Here is a 19,670-nt window from a genome sequence, read left to right on the forward strand (position 1 = left end):
TAATGTTATTTTATTTTCAGTGTTTACTTTTGTTTTCCTCCTCTTTATATTAATGATTCTAGTTTTTGATTCTAGTTTTTAATGTAGACGAGTTACAAATATTCTCTTATAAATAAATACACTTAAGTGAAAAAGGCAAGTCAATTTGAGGAAAAATATTGGATAGCTGTCCAAGTTCTATTTTGGATAAGGCAAGACTCACAAGTTTGGTAGAAAAATGTCTGAAATCTGGTACAGTGTTGTAGTGAGTGTTAAGTGGCATAGCATTGGTTGATAGAGCAAATTCTTTCTGTATTAGCCAATGGAAGTAAAGAGTTGGGAGCTATCCTCCAAACAATACCCTGAACAAGTGAGTCTCAATAGCTTGTGCAATTCTATGCAGGTGTGTGTGTGTGTGTGTGTGTGTGTGTGTGTGTGTGTGTGCCTGGTAGCTTCTGGCACTGGACACTTTCCTCAGTTCTCTGGTTCTTTTCTGACCTACAGTACTCTCAGCCTTCCAGTCACTGAGAAGTAGAAAGTGTATGCTAATACATTTCGCCGGGAAGATGAGTATAAACACCTTCAAAGTACACATGTGCCAAACCCGTGGGTAGATCCAGGGTATAAATAAAATACATAAAGGGAAGAATCCTCTCTTTTTCTGCTTGAAAAGGACTCTGTTATAGAGTTTGTTCTTTCATTGCTTGCTGATTCCATTTAAATAGCCCATATGTTTTTGGAACTTAGAATAAGGCCAAATGACACGCTGTATTTAGGGCGCTGGTCTTTAGGAATGGAAAAGGATTTGTGTAAGTTTTGAAAAGCATTATGAATAATGAAGGAACCACAAGCCCATTAAGTTGGTTGTTACTGTAACCTTTGGACTTGAACAATTCATAACAGCCCCAGTTCATAACCATAGCAAAATTCAGAATTATTCAAGCTTTCTACATAACAGGAACTTAGCTTGTTCCAATGATAAACAGACACACATGAAGGAAAATTCCTCTGACCTTCTCTTCACCTCTTCCTCAGAGGCCTAATTGCCTTAAGAAGTAGTGTCAAAACAGAACACATACCTTCATTCTCTGTAGTTTGGATGAGCAGGATGGTGAATGTTTTCCTTTTAAGTAAACCAGAATATCTTTAAATTGTTGCATAATGATAAGCCAAATATTGTTAACAGTTTAAAAGATCAACTAGCATCTTTCTAAATACAGAAAAATTAAACCTAAGTCTTGGTGGGACAATAAATATAGTTGTCTTTCGACAAATGTTCAAAATGAAAAAAAGTTTATTTTGAAGGATGGCCAAAATAATTGCTTCAATAGTAGTGAGATATATTGATTTTGTGTGTGTGTGTATGTGTGTGTGTGTGTGTAGAGAGATTTTTTTTTTTTTTTTTTGGTAAGTGTGTAGAAAAATAAACTCTGATTTACTTCGTTTAGGAAATATAGCAATATCTACCAAAATTTAAGTTGTGGATACTAACCCAGTTATCTTCTAATAATTTACTTTATTTATGCCTAACCAAATGTAGAACAGTATATGTACATGATAAAGTTAGAGCATGTTTATAACAACAGCAATAAAAAAACTGGGAACAGATATCTGTCAGCAACAGACTAGATAAACCAGCTGTTGTATAGCCATTCCTTTAATACTATGCAACTGTAAAAACTAGCAACCAAAGCAACAACAACAAAAAAAAACAGTAAATACATATGTAAGCACATAGAAAGATTTCATGATCTAATACATTAACAAACAATTACAATGTCTTAAAATAAGCAAACCACTATATATATATATATATATATATATATATATATATATATATATATACACACACACACATATTCATCTTTATTTCTTTGTATTGCTTATATTTTATAAATACAAAATCATCTGGAATGTTATTCGCCAAAAAGTTAGCATCAGTGAAGAGTTACCGTTATGATTCATGGGAAGTGAAGGCCATGGGAGAGTGATTGCAGAATAGAACATGAGAGAATAGTTTGTAGCTTTTGGGAGATACTTATGTGAACTCCTAGATATATTGGGTAAGACTTTGACAGAGGTTGGAAATCTTTATCAGCAAAGTAGGGAGGAAACACCCATGATTTGGGAGTTGCTTAAATGTGACTACATGCATTATATAAATCCTAAAAAATGTGAGTTACAATTTTGTTTTTAACATTTTTCATTTAGTTGTTTGATATCAAATAACATATGTAGGAATTATATGAAAAGGTCTGTACAAGAGTTAAGTTTGAGGAGGTATGTTCACCCACAGGGCATTCAAACATTGAGACTAATACTAATAAGCATTTGTATAAAGCTTGATGACTGACATAATTTGTCCACACAGCAGTGTTTTATTCATAGTCAAATGTCATGAAGTTAACACATCTACTTCGTTAGTGTAATGCCATGTTAGATACATCAACTATGAGTGGAAAATTTATGGAAATGAAAGGAGATATATGTATTTAATAATTTTGACTTGAGTAGTAGATTGAAATGAGTTAACCAAATTGTTCTACTGTATTATGGATCAAGACCAGGAAGATAAACTTTAGTCATACACTAACATTTAAAGCAGAAAGAGTCAATGAATGAATGTGAGCTTTATGATACAAACACAATTTTGAAAAGTACAAAGCATGGCGACATAAAAGTCCTCTGGTAAAAATGATAACACAAGTTTTTCTTTCAAATATCTGTAAGTCACAATCTATACTGTTATTTTAAAAATAAAAACAAGTGCCATTCCAAATGTAAAACAAGATTTTTCTGGTTTAGTGGTTTTAAGTCTACTATTCTATAGAGAAGTGGCCTTCATTTTGAGAAAATAGTGTGTAAAGACCCACTAAAGTGTTTGAATTCATTTTCATGTTTGAATCAGATATTTCAAAACAGAAGATATAAAGGAGGAAGTAGAAGGAAAGAGGAAGAGGAAAATAGGTGGGAGGTTGTTTTCAAGAATATCAAAGAACCATTTCAATATCTATTGTAAATGTTTATTTCAAATTGAAAGTGGTATAGAGAGGAAGTTTATAAAGAATTCAGAGGAAAGAACTGATTCAACCCAAGAGTTTCCTTAGTCTTACCAAATACAATCCTCCCTCCTCCTCTTCCTCCTCTTCCTCCTCCTCCTCCTCCTCCTCCTCCTCCTCCTCCTCCTCTTCTTCTTCTTCTTCTTCTTCTTCTTCTTCTTCTTCTTCTTCTTTGCATACAATGTTATTTTAGGAATTCTGTTTCCTTTTTTAAAAATAGGAATTAAAAGCAATACAATTTAGAAGTTACTGACTTCTTAAATTTCTCCTAATCCATAGAAATTCTCTTTAGAGGAAAGGATTCTATAACTAGTATCGTTCAATATTTGTTTCTTAAGGAAAAGACCAAGTAATAGCAACAAAAGTAAAACTGATTGTCAATTTTACTCGAATGCTTCCAGCAAAATGAGCTTTGTCCCTATCTAGGTAACATCAAATCAACTGATAATTTAAGTAAATTCTAGTAACAAAACAAAGTAGTTGTTCTACTAAATAACCAGAATTGAAGAAAGGAAATAATTAAATTAGTAGAAATTTCATTCAACCCAATTGATTGAATAGTTTTATTTAGATGACCTGGTAATCTTGGTTCACTCTAATAACATAACATTTTACTCTAGTCATAATTAGAGAATGAAAAGGTAAAAAACAAAAACAAAAACAAACCCTCAGAAGTAAAAATAAAAATAGTTCACACCAGGCAAATAGTACTATGGTGAATTTCTGGAGGAGTGTGTAAGTTCTCTTGTAGAGTAGGAATGAAACCATATATTGAATATTTTTCCAAATAGGCCTTTAGTATTTGGAAATAGTTTTTTGAAATAGAAAATGTGATAATTTCCTATAAAAATAAATTTGATCAATATCTCTAATTTTTATGATTAGATAATGTGTTGCTCATGTGGCTTTTTCCTGATATAAACACAGAGAATGAAGGAAGCCCTTATAGTCACTTGCCCTGATATTTAGTAGACTCACTGACTGACAACCTGATCCAAAACCCAGTTACAGTGCCATGTGGGAATCTCTACCAAGGGAATAATTTTTGTTCCAGTCTCATTAAACTTCTTTATCACCTTTCATCTTTCCTTTAAATACAGAGTAGTAATAGGATATTTTTATTCCTGTCCATTTTGTGTTTTCTTTCTTTTTGTTTTCATATAAAATAATTATTCAAATAGATGAATATGGTGGCTGGTTTGTAAAGTCAATATACAATTTATTTGGATTTCTGGGATTCAAAAAACTCTAGTGTATCTCTGATACACTAGTTGATAAAGTGTTTAACAGACTTATCTCAGTCTAAGAAAAGTGCTTTCAAAGCTTTAAAACATCACCACACTTTTCTTTTTATAATTTTTAAGTTTTTAAAAATTTAAATTGAATTTAATTATCGTATAGTGCATTATTAGTTTCAGAGGTAGAATTTAATGATTTATCAGTTGCATATAACACCCAGTGCTCATTCCATTACATGCTCTCCTTAATGCCCATCACCTAATTACCCCATTCCCCCACAAACTCCCCTCTAGCAACATTAAGTTTATTTCCTATAGTTGAGTCTTTTACGATTCGTCTCCCTCTCTGTTTTTGTCTTATTTTTCTTTCCTTTTCACTATGTTCATCTGTTTTATTTCTTACATTCCACATATGAGTGAAATCATATGATGTCTTTCTCTGACTTATTTTGCTTAGCATAATACCCTCTAGTTCCATCTACATCATTGCAAATGGCAAGATTTCACTCTCCTTGATGGCTAAGTAATATTCCAATATAGACATCTTCTTTATCCATTCATCTTTTAATGGATATCTCGGCTCTTTCCATAGTTTGATTATTATGGACATTGCTGCTATAAACATTGGGGTGTATGTGTCCCTTCAAATAACTATTTGTATCCTTTGGATAAATACCTAATAATGTAACTGGTGGGTTGTAGGGTAGTTCTGTTTTTAACTTTAATCTCCATACTGTTTTCCAGAGTGGCTATACCACTTTGCATTCCCTCCAACAGTGTAAGAGTTCCTCTTTCTCCTTATCCTTGCCAATACCTGTTGTTTCCTGAGTTTTAAATTTAGCCATTCTGACCAGTGTGAGGTGGTATCTCATTAGGGTTTTGATTTGTATTTCCTTGATGCCAAGTGATGTGGAGCATTTTTCATGTGTCTGTTGGCCATTTGTATATCTTCTTTGGAAAAATGTCTATTTCTGTCTTCTGGACATTTCTTAACTGGATTACTTGGTTTTGAGGTGTTGAGTTTGTCTTTATAGATTTTGGATACTAGCCTTTTATCTGATAAGACATTTGCAAATATCTTCTTCCATCCTATAGGTTGTCTTTCAGTTCTCTTGACTGTTTCCTTTGCTGTGCAGAAGTTTTTTTTTTTATCTTGATGTCCCATTAGATCATTTTTGCTTTTGTTTCCCTTGCCTTTGGAGAAATGTCTAACAAGAGGTTGCTGTGGCTGAGGTCAAGGAGGTTGCTGCCTGTGTTCTCCTCTAGGATTTTGATAAATTACTGTCTCACATTTAAATCTTTCATCCATTTTGAGTTTATTTTAGTGTATGGTGTGAAAAAGTGGTTCAATTTCATTTTACATGTGGCTGTCCAATTTTCCCAACACCATTTGTCAAAGAGTCTTTTTTTACAGTGGATATTCTTTTCTGCTTTGTTGAAGATAAGTTGACCACAGAATTGAGGATTCATTTATTGGTTCTCTATTCTGTTCCATGGATCCATGTGTCTGTTTTTGTGCCACTACCATACTGTTTTAATGACTACAGCTTTGTAATACAACTAGAAGTCTGGAATTGTGATGCCTCCAGCTTTGGTTTTCTATTACCACACTTTTCTGTCCTCGTTATATCAACTATTTACTTTGAACAAGCCTTCAAAGAACACCTCTTATCTTTCATAAATGTTCTAAAGGCAAGGAAGATATAGATAAAAGTCTGTACTCTCAAGGAACACACAGACTAGAGAAGGCTGATGTGTATCATATCATATAATATAGATTGATGCCATGAGATATGTGGTATGATAAAAACATGAATAGGATATATTACAACTTAATAATTGACATAGAACATTGAGATACTAAAATATGTTGTGGAGATTTTCTGGAAGTTCCAAGTGAACAGATTAAACTTTTCCTCCTTTATCCAGAAAACCAGAAATTTGGGACACATGTTCATGATTAGAAATAGATCTCTGATATACTTTACAAATGTTGACTATTTCACACATAATTTTAGTTCTCTAAGGCTGTGTATGAAGAATAATTATTATGCTTGGTACTAATATGAGAGGACAGTATTTTCTCAACAGAACTTCACCTTATTTTTTAATTAAATTATTTTACCTAAGAGATTCCTATAGTACATACTATGTTATGCAGTTATATGTATTATATATTATATTTAGTATATTAGCTCAGCTCAGTTGGCTAGAATATGGTTATCACAGTAGAGGTTTCTAATTTTTCTTATTATCCATTCTACCATTTTTTCCTTTTGTGATGGACCCTCCCTGCATGATCACCCAGCTATATTCCCTATTACTGAGCATCCCTTCCAACTTCTTATAACTAAGTTGTTTCCAGTGAGATATGAGTAGAAATGAGTATAACTTTCAGGTCTTGACCTTAAAAATAATTTATCTTGGTCACCTTTTTTTCCCCTCTTTGTCTTTTCGCGTTAGCTGTTCTTGCAAAAGGCAAGAACAGGAAATTTTTTTCAACCTGATATAGAAGCTACATGATAAAGAAAGCACTGTCAATCTGCTAGCTTGAGTCCTGGATTACCATGTCAAAGCTGCTCATTAACTATTTTGTCCTGCAGAGTCATCTGAGAGAGAAAAAGACACATCTGCCTTCTTCAAGGCACTATATTTTCTGTCTCTGTTATGAAGTTTCTTCTCTCTCCAGACTCATACTGGTGATCATGACAAGGTTTGCAGTTCCAGTGTAACACAGCCAATGGTTTTCACACAGGAACAACTATTTCAAACATATGTCATAAAAGGAACACATTTTTCAAAGAAACTGGGCAGGGTTGAGGGCAGATGGATGGAGAAAGTGCGGATACATCAGACCGAAATGATCACCAGAACTGGAAAAATAATGATGAATCACATGAATTGTTTTTGTTCCCACTTTTCCTCTACCTCCCACTCCCAAACCTTCATTAACTCCAAGCTCAACATTTGGAAATTGAGTATGTGGAAAATGGGCCATCAAAACAATATTCTAATTGGAATTTGAGACTGGTTTATGACTCTTAAATACACTGATAATGGCCCATGGGATATAGAGTAAGCACCCTGAGTGATGGAACACTTAGTGTACATGTATCAAAAAACACTGATATGCTTTTCTTGCGCTGTGAGTAAAACCTACAAACAGGGGCACAGCTGGTCAGCAACTTGGTCATTTGGACTTTCCATTCTGAAAAAAAAAAAAAATCCTTACTCATTTTCACTTCTTGCCTCCTACAAACTACATTTGGATTTTACACTTTAGACTATGACATCTCACTTCTAAAAACTAAAATGTAAAGGTTTGGGCGGTATTATTCATCAGCTTGTTTAAAAATGTATTTGAATTCATATTTATAGCATCATGCAAATATAAATATCATGAAGCAAGAATAAACACTGTGCCTTAAAGTGTTTCATTCCAAGAGTGTGTGGAAACCTTTAGAAGTGGGCAATAGAAAAAAAATCACACTGCCTGATTTTATTTATCATCTACCCCTCGAAGAGTGGGCAGACTAGAAAATTTGTGCATTTCTTCAGAAGTCAGCTTCATCTGGAAATAGGACAAGGTGTGAAACTGAGAGTAAAGTCTCAAAGTAATGTGGTTGACAGTGGAATATGAATTAGTGTAATGTAGATTATTTTTCCCTTAGTTCACAGAACCTTCAGCACTACCAAAAAATGCATAATAGGATTCCCTCCAAATATAAAGTTGATCTTCAATTCATGACATTTCAGAGTCGATTACCATGATACCAAGATGGTATCTGGGTTACAAATGCCAACGTTAGTCTTTCAGTACCAAAATATGGACTTAGCAGAGGTTGAACTGAGAGCCTAAAAATTCAGGCCTTGGGATGCTCAGCATTTCTGCAAAACTTGAATGGCAGTGTGTGCTTTGACGGATTAATGTTGACTTTAACTAAATCAGAGAAATTGTATTTGAATATAATTGAGCAAAGCACGGAAAGTAAATTATACTGCTTAAGAAGAGAGTGTGTTCTTAGATCTGGATAATTTATCAGTGGTTTTACGGGCATAAAAAATGTCTGATAAGGAATAGGACTATTTTCATAGTAAAAGAAGTACTTGGTAGTAACTCTTTAAAAGAGACTTCTCTATCAATTTCGAAGAAATACACTTAACAGCAAAAAGAAAATACTCTTGTATTACTTAATAAGGTTTACCTGAAACAAATTTCTTTTATTTCTCCATCAATATTGTCATTCTTCCATCCTGGAATGACTTAAAAATTATGGAGTGATTTACTTAAAATTCAGAATTTTACTAAAGTTAGAATTTTAAAATTTAGTTTTCTTTTTTTAGTTTTCCCTTTTTTTTCCAGTATAATTGAGGTGGTAGAATAAGAAAAGAAACACAAAGTGGTACTGTATTTAGAAATTATCTTTTGAAAACATTTCTTCTTTTTCATAACAAATGTTCTGAAAGGGTCACCGTATAAAACTATAAGGGAGGAGTTGTAAAACAACTATAACAACTAACAACTAACTATAAAAGTTAGTAGTGGGTGTAATTTATTGATCCAAAATGACTGCCTAGTTTTGAGAAACAATTTACTTCCATTTGGTCTGAACAGAGTATCAGGGATGATAAACAAATAGGCCTATTTGACGGGGAGGACCGATAGCAAAAGAAATTAATACACCCAGAGATTGAATGATAAGTACACTTCTCCCTTGATAGTACATTTTTCCAAAGAATTCAATAATGTTTATAATGACCATCTTTACTTAGAAACCCCTTTATCAAGATGGCAGGAACTCAGCCTGAATTAAATATACATCATTTATGTCTCTTAATTTTAGTCAAATTCTTATTATTTTAACACAGAATCATCCTTCGTTGGCTTGCCCCAAAGGACAGGAAAGGAAAATGTAAAATACAATGTGTATTTATCATGATATGAAATAGCCAAATTTATTTTTATTTGGATTTTTTTTGAAACCTACACATGTATCACCATCAAATGCAAGAATAAAATATTCTTGAAACTTATTAAAGGACAGATAAGTCATTCAGTCCAGGAAGCTAGGGATGAAAAATATTAGGACAGAGCCATATTTTTCCCCTAATAAATAAAAATTTAACATGGCTCTAGGATGTTTTCTGCCTGATTAATGAGCACAATATATTATGAAAAAGAGTTGAGCTCCAGGTATTTCAAGAACTACAAATACCTTAAGATTGAAAACATTTAGTGTATAGTGTATATTTAACAACATACTCTAGTTTGTATATCACCAACTGATAATGGACTATTCAGCTCATATATTCTATTAATTTGCCCCCCCTCCCCAAAACTGAACTCTCCTTTCTAAAAGAGATAGCTTCTACTCCTGTCCTCATATTACTACTGTTACCACCTCTTTCCTATTTTTCTGGATTGGAATTATCAAGTCATATTTGATTCCAAGTTTCCTCATTCACCTTTTTCATCCACACAGCAATTTACAAAAGTCTATAAATTTCCTTTGCATGCTGTATTTCTCTCCTTTCCATTTCAACTTCCATTAGGTTTAGAATCTTAAAATCTCACCCTTAAACTCATACCAATACCTCCCAAGCTTCTGTCTTTGTGTCTAATATCTTTCTCTTTAAAGATACTCTGTATATTGTTGCAAAATTATTTTTCCTTAAATACTATTTTCATCATATTACTTAGGTGTTTGATAATGTGGAGACTCTATAGCCCTGAATATTAGGCTTCCTAACTCTGTGACAGTGAATATTTATTGTCACTCTCTGGCTTCACTTCCAAGTGGGAAAATGAAGGTGTTGGACAAGTCATTTTCAAAGTTTGCTCTATCACGCATGTTGATTATGTGATCCTATGAGCAACCTGTTCCTCCCACTATCTACAGCAGCAGTTCTCAAATGTGGCTGTACAAGAGTCACCTACTATACTGTTATTTTCCATTTGAGCTCTCCCATACATTCTTCATCCTTCTCTATCCTTTCTTGTGCCCCAGAATAACCACCCCCAGAGTGTGCCATCTGGGTTCCCTAGCCCATTGGCTTCTTGCAGGATTTGGCCAATGGGAGACGTTGACAGAACACCAGTGGACAGGAGCAGAGTGGCAAAATATTTTTACTTAGTCTTGTTCTGTTTGGGAATCACATCTCCAGCAGTAGTTTTGTCCTTCTGTGACAGCAGCTCCTACCAGAAGGCCAAATGGATTCCAGATGTTACTAATATCTGGCTACCTTCTCCTTAACTCTGAGTTTGTTGCATTAACCTTGCTCACACTTTTGCAAATTGTCTCTTCATTAGAGCATCCTCATTTAAATCATTTTTCTGGGATCCTGATCAGTACATGTGAAGAGATTTTTTTTCTTATTACCAATGCTCAGACCTCACTCCAGATCATTAGAATCAGAAAACTTGAGTATGGAGCCCAAGCAGAAGTAATTTACAAAAGTTCTTCCTGATAGATTATAAAGTCCAAACATTTTATATCTTATTCAAAGCCATATGTAATCTGATGCCAACTAATCTTTTCAATTTTTTCCATATTTTGCAAATAGTACAGATAAAACAACCTCTCACAACACAGTTTGGCCAGTTAATAATTTTGCCAGTAGGCTAATTTAAAGAATCATCAACAAGCATAAATAAATATAACATATACTAGATACAGTGCTTACATGCTAAAAAAAAAAATGCTTCCCAAATGGATCAGTAATCATAGTCAGGAGGTATTACTGGCACAAAAACTTCTGTAAAGAAGTGACTTTAACTTTAATGAAATATAGTAAGGGCAGATCATTCAAGGTATCATATGCTTCTTAGTTATATCCTACTTGTGAAACGCAAGAACTCAAACCATCATTTACTAGTTTTCTAGCCAGATTTGTTTCTCTTTTCATTTGGTCAGTCATTAAGAAGTCTCACATTTGACTTGCATATTGTCTCACTTACCTTGATTATCATTGGTTTACATGTTAACAAACAAAGAAATGGACAAATAAGTTGGTATGTAGGGTGAGGGGAAAATATATCACTGTTCTTCAATTACTCAGGAACTGGTGGTATTTGGAGTGAACAAACAGTGGCTCATGCCTTTAGTTATTTACAGTTCTAGGATTCTAGGATGCTTTCAAATCTTGACTGACAGATAACGTTTTCCCTTGTGCCTGTCATAAAGGCTTATTTCAACTCCTCTAATCCCAGCTTGGTGGCCACTGTTAACTGCTGTTGGGAAGTGGTTTCAAATCAGTAGGTCTACCCAATCTTTTGGGGATAGAGCCATTTATTCAATAGTTAGAATGCCAACCACAACCAACCAGAAGAGCATAAATTTGATGTCTGGAGCTGGTCATTAAAACAGAGCTTTACTGGATGTGGTCTTTAGTTGAGTTAGTAATAACACTGGTAAAATGAAATGATAAATGTGGCAGTTATATAATTTATTTACTCCAGATCTGTATACAGAATAGCTCCTTGAGGATTTAAAGTTTGATTGAATTATGTTCTGGCACCATTACCCCTATCTGTGTTCAGTTTCCTGTGGGGCAGAGAATACAATGGTGATGACCACTATGAGTAATTTACCTGAAGCCCAGTGGTTAATATCACTCACTGTTGTTCTTCTATTGTTCACAAATAGAATGGATCTTGGCCAAAGAGCTCTGTCACTTTAATTTCAGTGTCTAAAAGAAGAGGCGAATGAATGTCAGTTTTAGTTGGATATTCTGACAGAAGAACTGATTCTTCCAGTTAGTGGGATACATTTTAGGGAGGTCATCTCTTGCATAAAGGGGAATAATATGATAATATTTGATTAATTAGGCTTTAAATATTTCATCTTAGTTTGGTCAAGTGTAAAAATGGGCAACACTTCTCAGGAAAAGAATTACTTTGTTTTGTTTTTAAAAGATTTTATTTATTCATGCGAGACACAGACTGAGAGAGAGGCAGAGACACAGGCAGAGGGAGAAGCAGGCTCTTCTCAGGGAGCCCGACTCAGGACTCTATCCCGGATCCCGGGATCATGACCTGAGCCAAAAGCAGATGCCCAACCGCTGAGCCACCCAGGCGTCCCGGAAAAGAATACTTGGATTCATAAAGAATCTTTCCTCCAATATGAACTTTGTAGTGTTTTTGTTTTTGTTTTTATTTACTAGGATGTATTGAGTTGCCATTAGTACCCAGTGGTGACCCAGCCAGTGACTCCGAGGTCTTTAAAACATTTAAAACATTGTTTGATGATTTCGTATTCGTCTAGTTGTAGCCAGATAAGGGGTGGTGGGGGCGGTGGGGAGCTGTATTTTCTCTCCAATCACCTCCAAGGTCCAAACTTCAGTGTTTAAGTAAGGTTGTACCCTGTGGAAAGATACTTCCTTCATGCTAGACTTACTGTTCAATATACAGGAAGATTATAAAGCCATGTAAGTGAACAGTGAGGGGAGAAAAAAGCCATTTTTCCCAATCAATCAGAATGTATGTTTATACTCCAACCAAGACACTTGAGCTGCCTTAGAATGAAACAAAATCTCGGCAGGTATTGTGGATCTTGGAAGGGACTGTGAGAGTATGTCATTAGAAAACCATTTTTTTTCTTCACTCTTTGAATTCTTTAACCAAAAAGAAAAAAGAAAAAAAAAGACTTTGGCAGAGAGAATAATGGTATGTCTTCTAAACACTAAAAAATTCTCTCAGAGGCCTTTCCAAGATGTTTTGGATGGCTCTCTGCCTCTCGCTCTCTGGCAGCCCCCTCTTCCATCAGTGTTTGCAGAAGGTCAATAAAGCCCGTGCCGGCGGGTGCTGTGGAGTGCATATGTGAGAAAACCTGCTGTTGTTGCGGTAAATGTAGTGTCCACAAATTCATTAGGAATGCATTTGTTCCTGGAAGTGCTAGCTATTCCGGTAACTGGCTGCCGCCAATGTTTTTAACCATATTCTCCACTTCTCTGCAGACGTTACAGGGCAGAAAACCAGGCTTCTGTTCTCACTGCCTGCATCAATTTGTAGTTTGTTACTTGATCGGCTCGTTTTACCTTTCGTCTAGTGTAAAGGGCAGTCTGGGACACTGTAGTTATGTCTGGGGCCTTCTTATTAGACTTTATGATGAAAAGGGACTCTCTGGGGTAACGAAAACTATGAATCTACTTATTCGGCTCTAAAGAAAATACCAGGCGTAAGGAAGAGCTGAAAAATTGTAGGCAGTGTGAAAATTGGAGGAAAATAACTTCTACCTTCCAGATTTTCTTATGTACAATAGAAAATGTACATACACACACATATATAGTGATTCCATTAGCACATTAATAGTGATTTTATTAAGGATTCTTTTTCTCTCTGAGAAAATAGAAAATACCTCCATTCTTTCTAAACAACACTCTTGTAAGCTAGCTTTCAGAATATCGATAATATGAATATTACCTATAATCTAGAAGGAGAAATTTGGAAAAGGCAAAATGTATTGTGTGCTAAAAATGGCCAGGAGTGTATGGACATTTACCCCAAATCAAACAGTGCTATTTTTTAACCTGATCTGACAGCCAAGATGATGGGGGAAAACACTAAATAAAAATGGGACCCCTGCCTTTTTCCCCGAAAACACCTCTGGTCTGGCTCTCTTGAAGTAATGTCACCTTAAGGGGGTGACAACACTGAACTTCCTGTGATAACAGTATCTGACACAACACGGGTTCAGCTTACTTGTAACTGGCACATTAGAACCTATGAAGAGTGCGAGGCCCTTCCATCACGAATGCAACACATCTGTCCAGGAAATACACTTCATCGCGCCAAAATGCTTTTAGTGTATCTGCCCCCCTGAACGCCCTCTCAAGCTACAATTCCCTGTCAGCAAGTACCTTGTCATTCCTTCCCTTTTATGTTGATGAAAGCCTTGATCTATTACGCCAATATTGCATACTTTCCAGTCTCCCAGAAACTTACTACTCAGTAATATGCATAGGAGACCATGCTCTGTTACTTAGACAGCCAGTCTCAGCTAGGAGCATCAGCCCTTGCAGAAAAGCAGTCGCTAGATGGTCAGACCTTTTAATGTGGCCCAGGTTCCACTTTGGAGAAGGGGAAAAAGAAAAAGAACAAAAGGCCAATGATAAGTAAGATTACATGCTAGAGAAGATGATGTGCTACTTTTCAAGAGAGCCAAGAGGAATGAGTCAAGGAGGGATCTGACTTGCTTTATTCTCTCCAACTTAGTGAGTTTTGACTATATCCATAGAGTTCAGGTTAGGGTAAGTCAGAGCTGGAAATCCCCTGGGGTTCCACTTGTATTAGCAGTAGCAGCAGAACCTCAGAATGAAGCCTAGGTGACCCCTACCCCCATTCTTGAGAAAATCATAAAAGTCCAGGTTGTCTCTATGTTTTTAGTTACTCGGGCATTCACATGTACATCGTATTCACAGTTGCTCTCAAAAGGTAACTGAATTCTTAAGTTCAAGAGTTGAGGGGTTAGCTAGCACAATTAGAAGAGATCCACTGGAAGGGATCCAGGTCAGAACAATTCTGGGCTGCATTTATGTTCACCAGATTCAGGAGTGTCCTAAGTTTTAGAAAATCATTTAGCCTACCACAGTTGATTTCTTTTGATAGTTTCTAGATGAACAGGGTATCATTAGCCTTCGAGAATTTATGCTTACCATGAGCCAGCCACCGTGTTTGGTGCTGAAGTTACAGAGCAAGTAATAACCAGCATATCTGATACTGCTGACTTCATGCCAGGCAATGTTCTAAGCATTTTTAAAATACTACCTCATTCAGTCTTCTCGTTGATCTTCAGAGGAAAGTATTACTATTATACCAATTTCATAGGTGAGGAGACTGATGTGGAGAGGTTGAACAACCTGCTCTAGGTTACAGAAGTATTAGGTGGTGAGCAATGCTTCAAACTAGGCAGCCTAGCTGCACTTATAGGCTCCACTGGGCTCTCACATCCCATGATCATCAAACACAAACAGAAACACTGTCAGTTAAATGACCACCACGGTCACAGTACATTGATGATAAAATCAAGGAGACAACCCATCCACTTCTGAGTCCCTGACCACTTGTGGTTAGGCCTCTGAAACACAGCCAAATGAGAGCTGAGAAATGTCTATCAGCTCTTCAACAGCCCAAGCTTTGCTGGACAAAATCCAGCCCTTTGAATGTGGCTTTTTTTTTTAGGTTAATTATTTAATCTTTTGTTCTTGAACTATTCAAGGAAAACAAAATGAAGTCTCACATTCTGAATTCAGTATCTGAGATCCTATATTTTATATCCAGAACCCACTCAAAAGAAAGATATCTTTGAAAGCAGCACTAAAGTTTCATCAGCACTTTTTCTTTTCTGATACGATGGCACACTGAAGAAACCTGCTTTATTATAGAACTCCAACAGTTATAAAAGTTTTAAGCCAGAGTCCTCGGTGGCTGTTTCTCAATGAATAATACAGGATTTGCAATAGACCTTTTAGCCTCTATGTCCCAGGCATTGTGAGAGGAGGATAATAAATCCCATGGCATAGGTATAATTCAGATTTTTCGACTCCATATTCATATGATTGTTTAATATTTATTGACAAGCACTATTTGTTGGAGACCCAAGTCGGCCAAACATTTAAAGTAATTTCCCTCAGCAGAAATTCCAGTTTATAAAAATAACTTGGCAAATAATTTGTAAGTGATGTTCTTGAGTGATCGGCATGCCATCTAAGGAAATGTTGAAGTCAGTGTGCTATTTTAAAGAAGGAGCACACAAAAGTTTCCAATACAATTTATTATGAGACAAAGTCGTATGTGGAAAAAATCATTAATATTATTCTTCGGGTGGATATAACAGATCAAAAAGCACTCCATTTAAAACATGTCACTGCAAGAGTGACTTTATTATTCATTTTGGCTTCTGAGTCATGTGTTCAAGCTTTGTAACCTTTTGGTTTAAAAAAACTGCCATTTACATTGTAGTTTGGGAGCAGTTTTTAATAGTTTGTGAAAGGAAGAGAAATGAAAAATTAAGTCACTGCCTCTATCATAAAGTAAGACCTAGCCCATTTTCTTTTTTGATGTAACTCTAATTATTTCATCTATTTAACTCAGATGTGTATAAATACCTATATAACTAGATAGATAGTTGTATAATCTCTAGCTATACAAATCAGTTACTCTGCAGGGTACTATTACAGTCACTGCAGGTCGAATAAGGCACAACTTCAGATTTTATGAAATTTACAACTCAGTAGAAAAAAGAAGAGTTATGTCAGTGTCATTCTTGTAAGTGTGTGATAATTAGGCTGATAATATCAGCTATATATTTGAAGAATTCAAAAGAAAGAGCAATCTGAGACACCTAAATGCTTCAGGGAGAGACTGCATCTGAGATGGGCCCCTAGCAATGGGCCTGGACAGAGGTCCCTGGAAAGAGGAAAACTGGCCAGTAGCTGAGAGATGACCCAAAAGCCAAAAATTAAGCATGGCATCAATAGGGAAAATAGTTGAGAGATAAATTTATTAGGAACAGAGTGCCTTAAAAAGGCTAAGACTAAAAAAAAAAAAAAAAAAAAAAAAAAAAAAAAAAAAAAAAGGCTAAGGCTAGAAAAGTTGGTTAAACATTAGAATGTGTCTTTGAGCTTGTAGTTCATCTAATATGGTAAAGACTTTGAGGAAGGGTGATTGAGTTACTGTAGTTACCCTTTATGTAAGTATGTTACCCAGTGATTTGCAAGATGGACAAACTAGAATAAAGACTAGAGACAGCAAAGTGCAATCAGGAGAGAGAGGAAGGAGAAGGTAATATGATAAATCCACAGGACCTAAGAGGGCAAAGAAGGAATGGGGCAAGAGAGAGGATTTGTGATTCACTGTTAAGGAAGAATTTCAAAACTCCATCATCTGATTGGATTAAACCTGTGTTAAGAACTTTGAATTTCTGCAACTCTTTTTCAAACCTTGATGAACAGGAGAAACATCTCAAAAAGAAGTACTGATGCAAAAAAAAAAAAGATAACCCTAATAGTAAGCATCTATCTGAGGCTGTAGGCAGTTGAATACACGTGAGGCTGTTAAGAGAACCTCTCAAAACCACACAGCATATTCACCAAAGTAGACCTGCAGCTTGAAATCACCGGAGCAGATGCATTTTCTACGACCAGGACTACTACTAAAAATATCCCCTAGGTGTTGTTTTTTTTTTTTCTTTTGTTTTTTGGGTTTTTTTTTTTGCTCCAGATGAAAGTGCTACTTGTGGGTGAATTTGAGCTTTCAAGTTGAAGGTGCTACTCTTGTTACTTAGATGTGTTCTCCTTATTTGAGAGTGTTACTTCCTGCGGCATGAGTGTCCCTGTGATAACAATAACTCATTCTTTGACCCCTCACAGAGATTGGTGGGGAAGAGTCTAAGAGCCAAGACCGACAAGGCTCAGGGCTTTCTAAGTGAAGGTCATAGAGGGTGCAGCATTTTGTTACAGCGCTCTCGTAGTAGTCTCAGTGGAACAGAGCGCTGTGGTCACTTAATGCTGTCACTCCGACAGCTCAGTTCTGTGTTCTGATTCCAGTTTAGCACAGTGCAAGTGCAGGAGATTTTGTATTCCCCAGACCTGTACTCTTAATTTCATTTAGTTGTGTTGCTTACAAACGCATTTAACCTAAAGGGTGGAGAAATTTCTACTTTATAAATCTAGGCTTCATTCATTTTATCATAGGTCGTTATTTGGTTATATAAGTTTAAACTGAATTTTTGGCAACTACCAAAATGGACATTAAAAGGTAGAACTACGTCTTAATTTCTCTCTTGCTATCTCACTAATTATTAGTAACAGTTAATTTCACATATCACATTGGTAATAGATTTGATGATTCCAGTGATTCAAAAATGTGTTTAGGCACCTGTTGCATACCAAGCATGTAGCCAGCCCTGAGGACTCACAAGAAATGCAAAAAACAATTTTATCCTCAAGAGATTTATTGTCAAGGCACAGAAATAGAAAAACATATCTTTTCTGAAAATCTCTGTCCACAACTTCGAGAAGCTATCTATGAAGTGTTCACTGATGCCTTAAGACAGTGTAGGTTACCTTGTAACATAAACTCATGGATGAACTTTCTAAATATTATTTATTTGAGTACTTTGGATAGCTTTTAGCCAGGCTTCTAATCCTTAATTTATTTGCTCTCAGAAATCCTCACAAAATTGAAACATCAGTTCCTGAACAGTTGTTTCTGGAGTTTTCATGTTCCCATTGATATTACAGGGGGATAAATGATAATAGAAGGAAGGGGCAAAGCTGACCAGATATTATGTATCTGAAGAAGATACTCTGCTTTGAACATGACGTGAATTAAGAAAGTGGTTGCAATTCTTATTATTTTAATAGTATTTTGTAAATACAGAGTTCCTTATTAGGGAGTAAAAATTGCTCTTCACAACTAACATTGTTATGATGAGAACTCAAGATAGCTCCAGCAAAAGAATGGTTATATTGAACTCTATGAGTCCAAAAATAGAATGTAGCTAGACCTCTTTCTTAAGAGTTTACTTTCTGGACCTTGTTTTTCTGGTATTTCTGTCCATACCTACAGACTCTAACATTTCTGGACCTTGTTCTTCTGGTATTTTTGTCCATACCTACAGACTCTAACGTTACTGCACTCAGAGGTCATATTTTTATTACTATTTATCTGTAATTTAGTATCTTCTCATTAATGGGTGTAAGTCATTATGAAATACTTTTCTCCCCTATTTTACAAAGAATTAGAGCTGAAGATATTAAATGATTTTGGAATCAGAAAGTGATTTTATTATTGTTCTCCATACATTGCCTTTTAATGTACTATGATAAGTGCTCCTGGATAATAACTTGGGCATAACTTAGATTTCTAGTCACTTTAACTTATAAGAACACCTACATGATGATGATGATGATGATGATTACAATGACAATGATCACAGAAAGATAGAGGACAGTTAGCTAGCTATTTAGATAGATGAGTACTGGACCCTTGAAAGTCTAGCTTCTACAAAATAAAAGTGTCAGACTTGTATGCTATTCATGGCTCTTTTCCTCACTCGCATAAGTACTAGGTTTCCTGCAAAGATAATGAAGTTAAGCTTCAGGACCCCCTTACAGACCTTGTACCTAACATCATATTTGTAATTCTGGGTTCTTTTTATTTTTTATTTATTTTTTTAATAAATTTATTTTTTATTGGTGTTCAATTTACCAACATACAGAATAACACCCAGTGCTCATCCTGTCAAGCGTCCCCCTCAGTGCCTGTCACCCATTCACCCCACCCCCCACTCTCCTCCCCTTCTACCACCCCTAGTTCGTTTCCCAGAGTTAGCAGTCTTTACGTTCTGTCTCCCTTTCTGATATTTCCCACACATTTCTTCTCCCTTCCCTT

The 19,670-nt window shown here is 35.6% G+C and overlaps 1 long non-coding RNA gene across 1 annotated transcript in view; it reads right to left on the bottom strand.

The window, feature by feature from the left end:
- Positions 1 to 4,984: 4,984 nt before the first annotated feature.
- Positions 4,985 to 19,670, bottom strand: part of LOC140613896 (uncharacterized) — a 63,743-nt gene continuing 49,057 nt past the window's right edge. Inside the window, exons 3-4 of the long non-coding RNA XR_012014801.1 lie at positions 11,868 to 11,965; positions 4,985 to 7,484 (exon numbers count right to left, since the gene is read on the bottom strand). This is a non-coding gene — a long non-coding RNA (uncharacterized lncRNA). The remainder of the gene's footprint in view (positions 7,485 to 11,867; positions 11,966 to 19,670) is intronic.

This window comes from Canis lupus, chromosome 2, assembly GCF_048164855.1.
Source record: "Canis lupus baileyi chromosome 2, mCanLup2.hap1, whole genome shotgun sequence".
NCBI lineage: Eukaryota > Metazoa > Chordata > Mammalia > Carnivora > Canidae > Canis > Canis lupus.